This window comes from Muntiacus reevesi, chromosome 15, assembly GCF_963930625.1.
Source record: "Muntiacus reevesi chromosome 15, mMunRee1.1, whole genome shotgun sequence".
NCBI lineage: Eukaryota > Metazoa > Chordata > Mammalia > Artiodactyla > Cervidae > Muntiacus > Muntiacus reevesi.
This window is the reverse complement of record NC_089263.1, coordinates 32,811,156-32,825,576: the sequence shown is the minus strand read 5'-3', so window position 1 is coordinate 32,825,576 and position 14,421 is coordinate 32,811,156. Positions and strand designations below refer to the sequence as shown.

Genomic DNA, 14,421 nt, shown 5'->3' with positions numbered 1-14,421 from the left:
TCAGGAGGGCTTCAGTATTCCCAGGCTCAGCTTGAATGCCTGTCACAACCTGTCTTGGGGTCCTGGGTCCAGGGCTCTATGCAGCCTCTGGTGTCTTGACAGCACATCCTCCTTCAGCCCCAAGTGACCTTGAGGGAGTTCTTCCATCTTGGGCTGAGCCAGCCTCTCCCCACCTCCATTATTACCATGTGGGTGTGTATATAAATGTACTTATCTCTAAAGGAAACTCATTGTAATAAAAAGTTTTGGATTCAGGGGTATCCTAGTGTTTCAAAGGTTTCTTATAACCTATAGGTTATTGACTCAATTTTTCCTTCTATTTATCAATAATCTCTGAATTTTTTATCTATGAATGTATTCAGGAAAGTTACTAATTTTTAAAACATGCAGCTCAGGGAAGGCTAGTCTGAAGGGCAGTGGTTTGCTGAACATTTGCATGGTGAGTGAGTTTTGACTGTGGCAAAATGTATTTTGGATGGAAAAACAACAGTCATCATAGTTAAATACAGAACATATAAATAAGAAAGTTAAAAGAAGTGCAGAATTCCATCATCATCTGATCATCATTAATGCTTAAACGTGTTTCCCTTTGCTCTTTTTCTATTTGTTCATAAGATGTTGTTCCTTCAATTCACTTGGGATTGGGTTGTACAGAACTCCTTATGCTGTCCTTTCCATTCCTCTTTCTTCTGTCCTCATAGAACAGGGGTCTCATAGAGTGTGGGGTCATCTGCACATGTTTAGGATGGTCTGTCCCAGGGTTATCTGAGACATGGTTCTCTGGACACTGGGCAGAGAATACTTTGCAGGGAGTAATTACTAAGATGAGCAGCATCCATATCTCTTTCACCACATACCAGTCACCAGCATGTTTGGAGAGGAAGCCCCTTCCCACTCACGAGCACTCTGATTTGGGTGGAAGTACCCCCATCTCAGCCTGAGGGATGCTCAGTGCCAAAGGTCCCAGGGATGGTTTGTTTTGGTCCAGTGAGCATCAAGTCCAGGACTTTTGTTCAGAACTGTGGGTGAGAAAAGCTCCCTAGGTTGTGAAATATTTACATTTAAACAGGGGATTCTAAACACTCCAAAAATGTGAGGCTAAAATGGTAACAAGATAGGAAACGGGATTGCTGTTTGGGCCCCTTGGTGTGTCCATGGTACCTGCTCATAAGGCAAGTCCAGTCTCTGCCTTCTCACGTGGCGCCCAGCAGACCCGCTTGTCTTGGTCCTCACTATCTTTCTCTCTATCCACAGATGCTAAGTTTACCTCTGCCTACTGTCAGCTTCTCAAGGGCAGGAACTGTGTCTCTCAGATCTCTGGGCCTTGCTATTGAGTAATTACTCATGATCTCATCAGAATCATAAAAGAACCAACAGTGGGGAGATGGAGACATTCTTGATTCAGTCACTGAGGTGCTCCTGGAGTCCAACCCCTCTACTGCTCCATTATGGAAGAATCTTTGCAATCTATTAGATTAATGACTAATGGGGTGTTGAATACAAGTTTTAATTATACATGATGACCCATCTCTGGAATCCTGCCTCCCAAGTAATGAGCACTGAGCTAAAATGCCTTTGTTTACAACACAGGACACATCCTGGTCAGGCCCCCCAAGGAAAGATTGCAGGATAGAAGAAACCGACACATCCTCTCTGGAGGCTGACGGGAACCAAGAAATGTTTGGTGCTACTCCCTCCTCTTATCATAGTGTAAAAGAAGCCTGAATTCTAACTCAGGCAAGACGGTTCCTTGGGACACAAGTCCACCATCTTCTTGGTCTGCTGGCTTTCCAAGTAGAGTCACTATTCCTCGCCCAAACAACTCACCTCTCTGTTTACTGACCTTCTGTACAGCAGGGAGCCTGGACTTGGTAACGCTGGCTGCACCCCAGCCTCCACTTTCTTGTGCTTCCTCTTGCTTTGTGACTCTGCAGTGGGAGAGCAAGTGTGGTGACTGCCGTTCTCACCTATCTCACAGCAGAGAACATGGACACACGTGGCGTGCTCACACCTGGCTGGGGGTGCACAGCTCTGGGAGGTCTGGGGGTCACTGAGCCTCCCCTCCTTCCTTCCTCTCTGCTTTGTGTCTGGAAGGAAGAAACCCCAGCAGCTGTGATGTGGGCAGACCTTCTGGAAGATGCAGCCACTCCTGCTCCTGATGGCCTTTCTTCTGCCTCCTGGGCTGGGACAGGTGAGTGACTGTCCCCATTCCTGAGGGCAGAACCCATCTCACTAAACCTCCTGCAGTCCTGACCCTCTGCTTAGCTCCAATTTCTGAACCAGTTCCCATCCCAAGACTATAAGTTTGATGCCACATAGACACTCAGCAAGGAGGGATGGCAGGCTGGAACAGCAAGGAGGGATGGCAGGCTGGAAAAAAGATTTTCACTAAGAGCTTTCATGGGTCTCAGTCTCTCTCTCACCACCAGGAAAGTGGACTGTGCATTTGGTGGAGGATGTTAAGCTGCAAAATACGAGTAAGTAAAATCCCTCAGTGCAGCCAAGAAAGGACAACTCAGACAAACCATCCACAGTTTGGGAGTGTTTGGTGGACCCGGCTTAAGAACCAGAGAAGACTTTTCAGTGCCCCTCACCCTTCACTCCTGCTAGAAGAGAAGTCCAGGGTGATTGATCAGAAGTGGCTAGGTGACATCACCCAGAGCTCTCTAGGTGCCTTGACTCTTCTCCAGGCCCCAAGAAGTCCGTTTTCTGCCCCAGCTCCCCTTGCCTCTCAGGCCCGCAGCTGCCCCACTGTCTTTAGCAGTGCCCTCTCCCATCCCTGTGGTCTTGAATCCCACCAGTACTATCCCGACCAATCTCAGCCAAAAGCTAAAAGGAAGCCATTCACTGGTGCAGCCAAAAAAAAATAAACATTTACTGAGATCCTGGGATGCATTAGGCTTGAGGACATGAGGATTTTACAAAATCCACCTCTGTAAGCTCCTAGTGCAAGCTCACATTAATTTCACAATATTCCTGAGAAAGCCCCCAGAAGCCCTGCACTCATGTCACTGAAAAGCACAAGACACAGTGTCATGCCCCCAGGGCTGTCTGTCACCTCAGTGTCCCCTCAGCTGCAGCCCTGCCCTGAGGTCGCCGCCCGTCCCAGCTCCTGGGCCGCATCTCCTGTGACCCCACACTCCTCTCACCCCTGCTCTGCTCTCTGCAGCTCAGTCAGCGTCACCCTGGGGCCACAGCGTCAAGGAGCAGGAGAGGGTGCCGCAGGGCCAAGTGATTTTCTTTCCTTGTAGAAAGATGTGCCTTATAAGACACCATAGTGCCATTTATTGTGCTAGCACCACTTATTGAGGAGGGGAAAAGATAGTCTTTTCCTCATTCTCTGCCATAAAACCTCCATCATAAACCATGTTTGATATATGTGTCGTTCTTTAATCACTAAGTCATGTCTGACTTTTGTGACCCCATGGGCTGTAGTCAACCAGGCTCCTTCCTTCATGGGATTTCCCAGGCAAGAATACTGGAGTGGGTTGCCATTTCCTTCTCCATGGGATCTTCCTGACCCAGGGATTGAACCTGGGTCTTCTGCAGTATTTGGTGGATTCTCTACTGTTGAGCCACGTGGGTAGCCCTTGATATGTGTGTATCATTGACCCAATATGTGTGGGGTCTCTTTTTCTTGTCCATTAGTCTATATCCCTATGCTCCATCAATGCCACACCATCTTCACTACTATGACTTCATTTGTTAAAGCAAGACCTACCATCTTGTTCTCATTCCTTGAGACTACTTGGCTGTTTTTGGTCATGGGTTTTTCCACATCTATTTTCCATGTCTATTTAGAATCAAGTAAGTTCTATGAAATACCTCTTGGGTGCAGTGAATCTATAGATCGCTTTTTGGAGAAATGACATTTTAAAAATATTTTCTCTTCCAAACATGAACATGGAATATATTTCTGCTTAAATCTTCTAAGTGTCTCTTAATAAAGTTTTATAATTTTCAGCATATCTTTTCTTTAGTTTTATATTTACTTATCTGACAATTTTCATGCTTTAAATTTTTTTTCAAACTTCATTTTCTGGCAGTATTACCATGTATATAGAATATAACTAATATTTAAATGATTCTTTTCCTAGAAAATTTGTCAAACTCTCTTAGTAATCATAATAATGGATCTGGAAATTCTTGGACTTTCTCAATGTATAGTGTATCTCATATACTCAGTTTTATTTCCTCTTTTCCTGTCCTTATGTCTATAAATAGAAGCTTTCCTTCTATTTCCTGCTTAACTGTACAGGCTAAAATCTCTTATATAATGTCAAAGAGAAATGATGATTATGGCTCTCTGTGTGGCCTTGTATTGTTTTGCTCTCAAATGAAAAAACATTCAATACTTCATCATTAAGTATAATGCTTGGTATGGGATATTTGCAGAGACCTTTTATCAGAATAAAGAGCCTCTTTATTGTTTCTATTTTGCTAAGAATTTTTTAAAATAATGGTGAATTTTGGTACATGCCTTTTCCCCCCTCAGTTGAAATATCATATGGTGTTTCTTCTTTCATCAATCAACATGTTGTTATAGCAATTGTGTGTTTGTGTGTTTAAAGATTTCAGCTACAACTTTATTAATCAGATGTACACCAAAATGATAATCAGGAAACAGCAACAGGTGTGGTAAGGGAAGAAACAAATATACAGTAATTGTGTGTTAAATGAAAATCAACTCATCCTCAGAAAAACCCAAATTAGAAATGATCTAATATTTTTGCTTATTGACCAATTTGACTTACATCAATACTGGAATAACATTAGCCTGTAATGTTCCTCTCCTATATTGTCATCACTGGGTTTGGCATCTAGGTTTTGCTAGTCTCATAAAGGAGATGTTTAGCATCTCCTTGCCAGCAGAAATTGTATATCATTCTTGAAACTTTTTTTTCACAGATTTCCAGTGAATCCCTGTGAGCCTGGGACTGTCCTTGATAGACTATTTTTGAAAACTGAATCAAATTATTTGACGTTTATAGGAAAATTCAAATTTCTTGAGTATGTTTCATTAGGTTACATTTTCTAAGGATTTGTCAGTTTCATGTGTTGCTGTTCAGTCGCTCAGCCGGGTCTGACTCGTAGTCCTGTGGACTGCCACCAGCCAGGCCCCTCTGTCTATGGAATTTTCCATGCAAGAATACTGCAGTGGTTTGCCATTTCCTTCTCCAGGGAGTCTTCTCTACCCAGGGATTGAACCCATCTCTCTCTCTTTTTTGTTTCTGAACCTATGTCTCTTGTGTCTCCTGCATTAGAAGGCAGATTCTTTACTGCTAATTTTCAAAATTACTGGCCTCCCAGTGACCTAGAAGTCAATATAGATATGATTTATATGTATATATATTTCCTAGATAAAAACTCTTTATTTGTTCTCCCACCATGCTGCTGACTTTTCACTATCTCAGTAGTGTCTTTGGTAATCAGAATTTTATCTTTATTCATATACACCCAACACATTTTTAGTGTAGATGAACTCATCTATTATTATTGGTAGTTGATGCTTCTTATATCTGTATAATATACAATATTAATATTAATACAGTATCTGTATCATATACAATATAATCTGTTTTTACCATGATGAGTGTATAAAGAAATTCTCCTATTATTCAAAGGTTTAATTTTTTACCTTTCAATTAATTAATTTGAGGCATAGTGTTAAACGGTCAAGTTTCATCTTTATTCTGATATACCCAACAAATTTTACTATAAATTAATCTGATCATTAATCATTTTGGTATTTTTTTGTTTTCATTATGATTTTACTCATGATTTCCAGTTGACCCTTGAACAGCATAGGAGATAAGGGGCACCAACTCTTCTGGTGGAAAATCCAGGTATAACTAACCTATAGTTGGCCCTCATGTTCTATGGTTTTGCAACCAACCATGGAGAGCTCAGTAGTCTAGGATTTACTATTGAAAAAAAATCAGCATATAAGTAGACCTGTTCAGTTCAAACCACTGTTGTTCAAGGAACCACTGTATTTAGCAGTCTATTTCCTTAGTTTTTAAGATATAAGGATTTCCTGCTCATATTCTTGTTATGAAATTCTGTTTAAACTCATTGTGGCATATTAAATATGATGTATCATTTAAATCCTTTAAACACTTTTGAGACCTCATCTATGGCTTAATCTATGGTAAAGATCTGCTTGTGCTTTTCAAGTGTGTAATCTGCTTTTGTTGGGTAAGATGTTCATTATGTATTCATTTTTTCATTAGCTATTCATAACTTCTATATCATTGAAGTGAAATGAAAGTGAAAGTCACTCAGTCATGTCAGACTCTTTGTGACCCCATGGACTATACAGTCCATGGGATTCTCCAGGCCAGAATACTGAAGTGGATAGCCTTTTCCTTCTCAAGGGGATCCCAACCCAGAGATCCAACTCAGCTCTCCCCCACTGCAGGCAGATCTTTTCCAGCTGAACCACGAGGGAAACCCATTGCTAATCTATATCATTACTAATCAATTAATAAGATAAGTTTTAAAATATTCCCAAATGACATGAAAATATTTCTTCCTGGGGAGCATCCACTCCCTGCTGCTGTTGAAAATTCAGCCTTTGGCCTCCCATTCATTTGAAAGTATTTAATCTGTTTATCTTAATCTACTTGCCCTTAATTTTTCTGCCATTTCTTTATAATATTAATTTCTAAGTGTCAATTTCTTTTTTTGCATTCTGGTTGAGATTTATTTATCTTTTTCTAACCTCTAACTGCATTTTTATCATCAGCTTAATAAATAAGCTCACCTAGTATGTCATTATATATTACTATTTTCCCTTTTCTTTCTTGATTTTCTTCTAATCCAACATATGTTCAACCTTCTAATTCTACTATTTTCTATATTTTTATCTTTATGCCTGCCTGTGCTCCATTCTGGACAATTCTTTCTAAGCTCTTTCAGGTTAGTTATTCTCTTCCCATCTTTGTCTAATCTGTTATTAACTTTATTCACTGTGACTTTGATTTTTTTTTCTCATATTTTTTACTTTTAGAAGTTGTATTTAGCTCTTTTTCAGATGTTGTGTCATTTTGTAAGGTTAATGTTCCCGGGAGTGTGTTTAAAGCTAGCTTTTATTTCAGTCAATTGTTTTGCAATATTTTACTAATGACATTATATTCCAATAATTAAAGTTTTTTTTCTCTATTCTTATTATCTATTATTTCTTAGTCATGGTATCCTGTATTTGTTTGCTAGTTCATCTTTTTATATTTGGCTATATACATATTACATTTGAAAAACAATATTTAGGTGTAATTCAAACACTGAATTTAAGTGAATTTCCTCTACATTTGTATTTGATTTTGCCAGGTACTTTGAGAAACAGTCTGTAATCACATTAGTAGAAGGAAGTTCAAGGTATGAGAGGCTGTGAAAATCTACATAATACCATCTTTCATGCTATTACATGCAAGGAATAGCCCATTAACTCTTTTTTGTTACTTTGAGTATGTAGACTTTTAATTCCCAGCTTATCATGGTGGGGGGCCTGATTAGACCTGCTTGTGAGGGTCTTGGTCTTTAATTTCTATACCCCTCACATTATATGCTCATTAATACAGAAGCTATAAAAACAAAACCAGAAGTTCAAATTTTGTGGGTTCAGAAAATGTACACAGAACAATAATAATTATCTAACTGGATGCTTGTTATTCCTTCAGCTGTGGCCTGAGTCACTTCTGCATTGGTAATTCTTCAAGGCTTTTCAGGTTTTTAGACATTTTAAACAGGTTTGTTTTGGTCGTTTTTGGAGGAAAAATTGGCATAAAATGTTAGTCACTGTGACTGAAATCCCTTATGCACATCTTCATTCAGATGATTATATATATTTGACTCCCATTTCTTTGCATGCTACTCATTATCTTTCCTTTAAAAAAATTACATTAAAGTTTATAAAATAAAATGAAGTGCTGAAAAAATGTAAGTAACAATGATTTTCAATTACCCAAATGCTAAGGCACTAATAAAGCTGTTATTCTATTTTTTACTTTTTCCCTCCTGTTTTCTGCATATTACTTTTTAGATGCCTAAAGAAATTTCACGAGGTTGCAAGCATAAACCATGCATTTGAGAAATGATTAAGTTCCTTGCAGCTGTGAGAATAAGTGATAACCTGCAGGTATTTATATATGCAGAGAGGATCTTTACCTATCATAATATTTTCAAGTGGCCTTAAAACAATCCACAAAAGGTTGAGAATAATTAGAATTCAATTCTGACATTATGGCAAAATTTTAACCATGCTGTAGGGCTTTCTGAGGCAACACAGAGTCTTCCAAGTATTTTACGTGTGTCTGCCAACCCCCTGTGCTACTCTACAGACCTCTGCCATCCTTTTCTCTCAATGGTGAGTGTCCCCTTCTTCATGTCTTACAGGGAGCACAGCAGTGAGGCGCCTCCTTCTTAGGAGCTAGCGCCCATGGTGCAGAGATGGGTTTAGGCTGACGGGTCTATCATGGATGAATAGGATCTGAGATGCTTTTCCACAGGGTCTGAGGGCTGTCAACAAAATCAAGTCATTGGGCTTTCTCTGCAGGCACGGAAGCTTCTGGGACACAAAACATTCACCTGAGGAGGAGGCAGAAGAATAGAAGCCGTCCCCAGCATCATGATTCACTGAGAGCTTGTTGGGGGCTCAAGTGACCTGAGAAAGAAATGGTCAGTGGCAGAACCTCACTCTTCCTTTTCTTTCTCTGGCTGTGCCCCCTCCACCCCCCAGGAGCAGAGCTACTCAGGGCGCTTGAGAGCTTCTAGAAAGAAGTGGGAGCAGCAAGGGTCTGGGTGGGGCTTAGGACCAGGGGGTGAAGACACGCATGTTCCATTCCCCGAGGGAGAAGGAGGAAGTAGACAGGTCCCAGCCTTGGTGCCTCTGAGGACCCTATTGAATGTGGTGGGTTTGGGATTCTGGGGCTCAGTGCCCAGCACCCACCCCCCCGTGCCCTGGGCTCCCATTTCTGTGGCCGGCACTGACTCAGCAGCTGTGCGGGCTATTGCACTGAAGGCTTCGGTTACTGTCTTCCCCCAGGTCCCTGGCAGTTGGTGGGCAAGCCTCTTGGGCAGTTCTGGGTGATGAAACTTATCACAGCAGCAGGAGAATGGGACTGTGAATTCTTGAGCCCCCGCCCCCCACCCTCACCTTTCCTTCCTCTCCCAGGGGCTCAAAGTCAGACAGGAGGAAGTAGGGGCAGCAACTGACTGGGCAGCCTCGCCGGGAAGATGCGGCCGCTCCTGCTCCTGGTGGCCTTTCTCCTGTCCCCCAGGGCTCGGGCAGATGAGTGACCATTCCCACTCTCAGGGGCCCAACTCCACCCCATAGACTGGAGCCAGACCACCCAGACACTTGCTAGCCCTGTATCACTGGGCAGCTTGCATGAGTCCAGAGTTTCTCAGCTTCAGATTCTGAAGGCAGAAATTATATCAAGCCTACCTGGAGAGTCGCTATGAGAGTTAAGAGACAGAGTGTACATAAAGCTCTCAGAACTACCCTTGTACATACTACCTGCTATATAAATGTGCTCTCTGAACTGAGTTTGCAGCCCCTGTGTCAGAGCCTAGGGAATCAAGATACAGCGATAGCGGGCCCATCAGCTCATCTCTAGATCTTTAAATTCATGAGCTGGACTCACAGGCATCTGGAAAGTTCCCTGAGGAAGAAAGTGCCACAGAACTTCAGGTTTCGGGCCCCTCCAGAGGGCTCTGGGTTTGCCATCCCCACAGCAGAGAAACCCTCCTGTGAGGGAGCCTGCAGCTGGCCCTTCCTTCCGGGCAGGTGGGAGGGCGCTGAGGCTGGATGGAGAGCCAGCAGCACTTCCTGCAGAGTCCTGGAGCCGCCCCCAACTCTGCGCCCTGCAGACCCCATTCTCACCAGCCACCAGCTCACCCTGCCCCTGCAGCATCTCTCCTGCTCCCCAACTTCCAGTCTTTCTGGAGCCACCAAGCTGATGTTCACACACCTGCCAGTGCAGAGATAATCCTAGTGCTTCCTTCCAGGGCAGATCATCGGAGGCCGAGAGGCCAGGCCCCATTACCGCCCCCTACATGGCATTTATTCTGATCCGAACTCCAGTAGGTCTGAAAGTTTGACGGGGGTTCCTGGTGCGTGAAGACTTTGTGATGACGGCAGCTCACTGCCTAGGAAAGTGAGGACTTCAGGGACTTCTGGGCACCAGCAAGGCAGGTCCAGTAGAGCTCATGAGAGGAATCTCTGAAAGTAGGTTCTAGCCATGAGTGGGTGAAAAAAAAAAAGACCATGTAGAGCTTGGCGGACAAGAAGCAGGCCAGTGTGAATGGGGGAGGACCTGATCAAAAAGAACAAGAGGGAGAGTTGAAACCTTCGCACTGGGCCTCAAGTTATGACTTCAAGGTATTTTTACAATCTCTTGTTGGGGAGGCAAAATCCAAAATCACTATATCCTCCACCACCTCCAGCTCAAGGCTGGGGAGACCCCGGGCACAAAGTTCAGTCCCATAGACCTCCTGTCTCTTTCCTTGGCTGAAGTCTGTCAACCCTAGGTATTCACTTGACTTGTATTGCGGACCACAGTTCCCGTGGTTCAGACCTTACCTCTAGGCTCTCTTTCCTTTGCAGCCAAATCAATGTCATCCTGGGGGCCTACAACGTCAAGACCCTGGAAGGCACGCAGCAACGCATCCCTGTGCTCAGACCCGTCCCCCACCCCGGATACAGTCCGCAGAGCCACAGCAATGACATCATGTTACTGCAGGTACCGACCCTCTGGTTCTTCAGCTGGGCGGCTCGTTCCCAGCCTGGGGCCTTCCTGTGTCCTGGGATCAGGGATGGGGCAGCCGGGCAGACCCCCAGGGCGGTGGGGGGCACGGGATGACCATAGAATAGACAGTCCCTCAGTGCCTGCCCGCTTCTTGTCAGCTGGCGAACAGAGTCCAGCGTAATTGATTCGTGAGGCCGGTGCCTCTGCCTCACACTCAGAACAGACTCAGGCCTGGGATCCGGTGCACCGTGGCCGATGGGGCCTGACTGGTCTGAACACGAGAACAGACACGCTCCAGAGTGTGCAGCTGAGGGTGCAGAGGGATAGGTTATGCAGTAGACGCTTCATCTCATACAACGGCCGAACACAGATCTGTGTGGGGGACCCGAGACAGAGGAAGTCTGCCTTTGTGGTAAGACCACGGCATCTGCCAACACTGACAGGGGACCTTGGGTAGACCGGGCAGTGGGACAGACCACATTCCCATGGCTGCAGTCTGGGGCCTAGATCAGAGGGATGGGTGGGGGCTTTCCCCCATCCATCCAGTCTCTGGGGGAATAGGAGAAGGACCAGACACACAGGATGTTCATGTGCAGTGTTTTCCTGAGGCCGGTGAAGGTGCCTTGACCTGGGTTGGGCTGGAGAAACAACCACAGTCAGGACTGAAGCCCGGTGATGGGAAAATTCAGAAGCTTTTCTTCTGCACCCCACCACCCTCCCATCTCACACACAGCCAGCACTGGAAGGAACTTTCCTCAACCCCCATCTTCTCTGAGGGTTGGGAGAGGGCAACAGGAGTGGGGAGTCCTGGAAAACGGAGTGTCCGTTCCCTCCTCTGCCTGTAGGGGGACTCCGGGGGCCCCCTCGTGTGTAGCAATGTGGCCCAGGGCATTGTCTCCTATGGAGACAGGATGGGGACCCCTCCAGCAGTCTTCACCAGAATTTCCAGCTTCCTGCCCTGGATAAGGAGAACAATGAGACGCTTCAAAGAGCGGAGATCAGAGTGACATCCCACGAGACTGACTGTCCTCTGGGGCAGAGCCCAGCTCCAGGGCAGTTCCCAGAGCCTTAATAAACGCCCTAGCCTGGAGTGGAAATGACTGATTTCTAATGTGTTCATTAAACATGACTCATGTACAACAAAGTATGCCAGGACTGAGGATAAACTTCATCTTCATCAGGAAGATGGGGTATCTTTCTCAGGACAAGTGAATCCCGATTCCTACCATCCTGGGGTCAGCAGGAGCTTCTTCTCTCCGCCAAGCCATCCATTCCTCTGTGTCCCCTCTACCCACAGCGTGGGGGTGGATGGAGGGACCTACATCTTCCCAGAGAAAGGTTCCTTGCTCTCCAGTCTACCAGAGACGCCCCCTTAGGTACCTGAGAACCACATGCCATTGGCCTGGGTAGGACATAAAACACAAAGGAACAATTGAAATTCCATACGAGGCTCAATTTAAGAATAAATGTGGCAGTGCAAATCACTGGAAAACAATGCATTTTTAATAGATTGCAATGAAACAAATAGTCATTTGTGGAAAAGAGATAAAATCAGGTCCACATCTCATCATAAACCTAAATAATACTCAAATGGGATCAAAGATCTAAATGAAAATATCAACCATAGGAGAAATAGAAGAAAGAAAAAAAAAATCTACTTTCTTAAAAATATCTAACAAACACCCATATCAAAGCTGTGCTATTCACAATGGCCAAGAGATGGGAGCAACCCAAGTGTCTATGGAAAGAGTCTTTCTTCTAAACTGTTTTCCACACTAACCCTCTGTGCTGTAGACCAATGTTCTCATTTCCATGTGATGAGGGTCTCCTTCTGGGTTTGTTACTCGACAATTATACAAAACTCCACATAATATGTTGGCTAAAATAACATGACTTTTACTGTAAAGATGAGCCTGTGACTAATATACCAATATTATATTCAAATAATAGATTTCTGAAGTCACATAGTTTAAAAGCATGTTTTAACACTTTAGGGTAACTATAAAGAATCAACTGGAGGTTCTTCTATATTCATCAAAATGTTAACTGTGTTTCCCTGATGGTCTCGTGGTTAAGAGTCTGCCTGCCAATGCAGGGAACAATGGTTTGATCCCTGGTCTGGGAAGATCCCACATGGCGCGGAGTAGCTAAGTCTGTGCACCGCAGCTACTGAAGCCCACATACTTAAATCCATGCTCTGCAACAAGAGAGGCCACCACAGTGAGAAGCCTGTGCATTGCAACAGAGTAGCCCCCACTCGCCACAACTAGAGAAAGCCTGCGTGTGACAACAAAGAGCCAGTGCAGCCAAAAATAAACAACTATTTAAAAAATGTTAATTACTCCCTGCGTGACATTTCCCACCTGAATTTTCGCAGTCTCCGTAATCCTGAGTAATCGCTGAACACATATCAAACCTGACTGATGTATACAAATATGCTTTGGTAAATTTGATCATATTTTTCTAGATACATCTTGCCAGAAGGTCATTTGCCTAATATTCAGTGTGAGTCATTTACCAAGAAAATTTTAATCAGGGATGCATCTTTGAAAGTAATCAGTCATTGTTTCCCTTTATTTGCTACCACCCAACCATAGGAATTATGTCTTGCTTGTATGTTCTAGGGGAAAACAATCTCATTATTAAATGTTTGCTTTGCCAGGTGGTAAGAATACTTGATGGTGGAAGGGGGAGGCGAGAGCAGTGGAAGAACCCCCATACAGTCCCTCCTCAGATCTGTGACGTTTATTTTGAGCCCCAGAGCACCACCCAAGTCCAGACTCAGTACTCGGGAAACTTCCATTGCAGACCCATCTCCCCACCTAAGGATCTTCCAGCTATTGAGCCCCTTCAAGGCAGCTGCCTGCCTTTAGCAGCCCTGCTGGAAAGGTTTCTACAGACCTCACCAGGCTCACCTCCAGAGGACAATTCTCTTCTTGAGCATCCCAAAAGTCAGATCCACCACCTCTCACAGCTTAGCACCCTCCCCTATTAAGTAAATCTCAGCAGCAGAAGTTTGGCATGGGTCCAAAGTTTACTTAAGGAAAATATTCCTTGTTGTGTTCTCCCCAGGCACTGGACTCTGATCTCTCAAGTACTAGCCAGCCCTCTCTCAATCAGAAGGTATTGTTCTTCTATTTTCTCCCTGTCCCGCTGGCCACAAGACCATTCAGCCTGCTACTCTCAGATCTATCTTGATCCTGTGGCTTGGTCTAAGTCTTGGTCTAGGTGACCCCATCTTTTTCTCTGAAATGAAGTCTGTCTCCCTGGGGCTTTCTAGTCATCCATACATCTCAGTGAAGTATAGTGTTTGACTAACTTCAGTTTCTTCTGGAATCTCTGTGTTACTGTGACTTACCAAGTTATTTAAACTCTGTAAGAGTTCCTTTTTCATCCTTGGTATAAGGAATCCCCCAAGAATTCTGAGGATAAAATGACACAGTACATTTACAAATTCCTTCCAAAGTACCTGGTGTGTAAAAAGATTTCAATAAATATTAATCATCACTTCTCTTTCTTTTACTTTTTCTGTCCCAGCACTGGAACCACAGGAAGAAATTCACCTCAGGCAGTGTGACAGTCCTTAACTTAGGAGAGCTATCATGTCTAGTGTCCTGTCAGTGTAACTCTCTTCTGAAAAAAATAACACCTCCAGCTCGTCACCTATTCTCTT

The 14,421-nt window shown here is 44.0% G+C and overlaps 1 pseudogene; it reads left to right on the top strand.

Moving 5' to 3' along the window:
* Positions 1-2,137: 2,137 nt before the first annotated feature.
* LOC136146957 (cathepsin G-like) lies at positions 2,138-11,755 on the top strand (annotated as a pseudogene).
* The last annotated feature ends 2,666 nt before the right edge of the window (positions 11,756-14,421 follow it).